Below are 2,500 nucleotides of genomic sequence, written 5' to 3' on the forward strand. Positions count from 1 at the left end.
TATATATGTGTATATATATATATATATATATATATATATATATATATATATATATATATATATATATACTGTATATGTATATATATTATACATATGTACTCGTATATTCATATATATATATATATATATATATATATATATATATATATATATATATATATATATATATATATATATATATATATACAGTGTATATTTTATATATATATATATATATATATATATATATATATATATATATGTGTGTGTTTGTGTGTGTATATATATATATATATATATATATATATATATATATTTATATATATATATATATATATATATATATATATATATATATATATATATATATGTATGTATATATATATAACACCATACACCCTTCTCCCCATTTTCTCCCCTAAAGGAGATGAGTCTACTAGCCACATGTCCTATTATTGACCCAAAAAGATGCTGGTACCAATGTATTGGTGGGTAGTAGTTCGAGAGACATCCACGGACCTAGCAAACGTCAATATTATGATATCTGACAGAGTGTATGAAATGCCCTGTGTTCTAACGATATGCCTTATAATAAATTTATGAAGAACATTCTGGATGTAACAAATCTATAGGTTTCTCTCTGTGTCTTCCTCTCTGTCACATACGCATGTTTATAACGGGGTAAAATATGCAAAGAAGGTCATAAAAACATTTGAAATATTCAGGTTACGAAAGGCAGAAACATCCATTTGAAATAATATTGCTCAATTTATAGATCCCTTTGATAACTTTCCAATCTAGATGGATGTCAGATATTCCATTAAAATAAATCCTTCACAGTCACTGAATATCAACATATCCCCAGCATATTGCCCAGCTCTCCTATCCTTCTGACAACACTGGATAAACAGCATCCTTCACCCCATCCTTCTGTATGATTTATTATGACAGCTCATTTACATATGATCCTCAGTAACTAACGTCTTAGAGCATTTCCACGGAACATGTCTAATTAAAAATGGCGAGATGATGTGCCTGTCTGGAGCAGTATTAGTTGCACTAACAAAACTATAGCCTTCTTTTCCTATCCAGTTCACTAACATTAAGGGTTTGGCCTTTATTCCACTAGATCTCTCTCTCTCTCTCTCTCTCTCTCTCTCTCTCTCTCTCTCTCCTCTCTCTCTCTCTCTCTCTCCAAAACTCCTGCGTTGCTTGTCTTGGCACTTCCGAAATCTGTCGCTAAATCTTTAATCGCAATTTTTACTCAGATGGAGGATCTCCGTTTTCTGTAACATAACTCCCTTGTCACAACCATTGAATATCTGGCCTCTCTGCTTTTAATGTTTTCAAAATTCTATGGGCTGAATCTTTCCCCTACTGGTTTATTTTTGGTCAAAGTATTTACAATTTTCCAACCCTCATTTGAAAAGAATAATTAGAAAGGGTTGAAGTAAGGTTTGTAAATATGTTACTTCAAATACTATGTACGTAAAATGGAGTCTGGTATTGTAAGGTTATTTACCTTACAGAAACGTGAAAGGGTAGTTGTGTTGGGTAATTGACATGGATGTGTAGACACCAGCCACCTGTTTAGCTACTACAGCTAGAGAGTTATTGAGTCCTTTGACTGTTGATGCAGTACTACATAGGATCACTCCCTGATTACGATTCATTTTCCTTTGCCTACACATACATCGAAACATCGAATAATCTGGACCATTCTTTACACATTCTCCTCTTTCCTCTTACATCTGACAACACTAAGGTAACTGAAAAATTCTTCTTCCCTCCTGGGGTAGAAGAGACTCTTTAGCTATGGTAAGCAGCTCTTCTAGAAGAAGAACATTACAAAATCAAGCCAGTTCTCTCTAGTCTTGGGTAGATCCATAGCCTTTGTAGCAAGGCCTTCCTCTTTCGTTGATTACAATTCCCTTATTGAAGGGAACACTCATGCACACTATTTTTTCTGTTTCTTTATTTTCTCTCCTTACTGGGCTATTTTCCCTGCTGGGGCCCTTAGGCTTATAGTTTCCTTCTTGCCCAACTGGGATTGCAGCTTAGCTAGGAATTATAATAATAATACATTTAGCAAGCGTTACAAATGAATATGGATGTAGATTTTTATCCAAAAGTTTTCAGAGAAGGACTTGTTTGTTGGGTACACGTGAGTTCCAACCAAAAATATACATAAGATTTTTGAAAAGGAGAATATGTTAAAAAAAATCATTTATTTCAGTACGTGTTTTACAGAATACAGTAATTATCGATGGAAGAATTAGATATTGATATTAGTGACCTTAATTATATCTAAATCTAGAAGGTAATTGTGATTGACAAATCAGGAGTTAAATATTCCAGTGGAATAACTGACTTAGGGTTGTGGTATCCCATGAGAAACGTCCCTGTCATGCAATTTGTTGGACGGTAGTTCGAGTCCCAATCAAACTCGAAAGTTTCTAATAGTTTCTGCAAACGTACTGTCTTTGTGAGCTAGGGATGGAGAGTTTGGAGGAACCTATAG

General features: G+C 33.2%; 1 protein-coding gene across 3 annotated transcripts in view; it reads left to right on the forward strand.

Annotated features, from left to right (window-relative positions):
* LOC137651263 (neuronal acetylcholine receptor subunit alpha-10-like) overlaps positions 1–2,500 on the forward strand; it is a 274,598-nt gene that overhangs the window by 246,254 nt on the left and 25,844 nt on the right. The gene's annotated exons all lie outside the window — the stretch shown is intronic.

This window comes from Palaemon carinicauda, chromosome 12, assembly GCF_036898095.1.
Source record: "Palaemon carinicauda isolate YSFRI2023 chromosome 12, ASM3689809v2, whole genome shotgun sequence".
Lineage (NCBI taxonomy): Eukaryota > Metazoa > Arthropoda > Malacostraca > Decapoda > Palaemonidae > Palaemon > Palaemon carinicauda.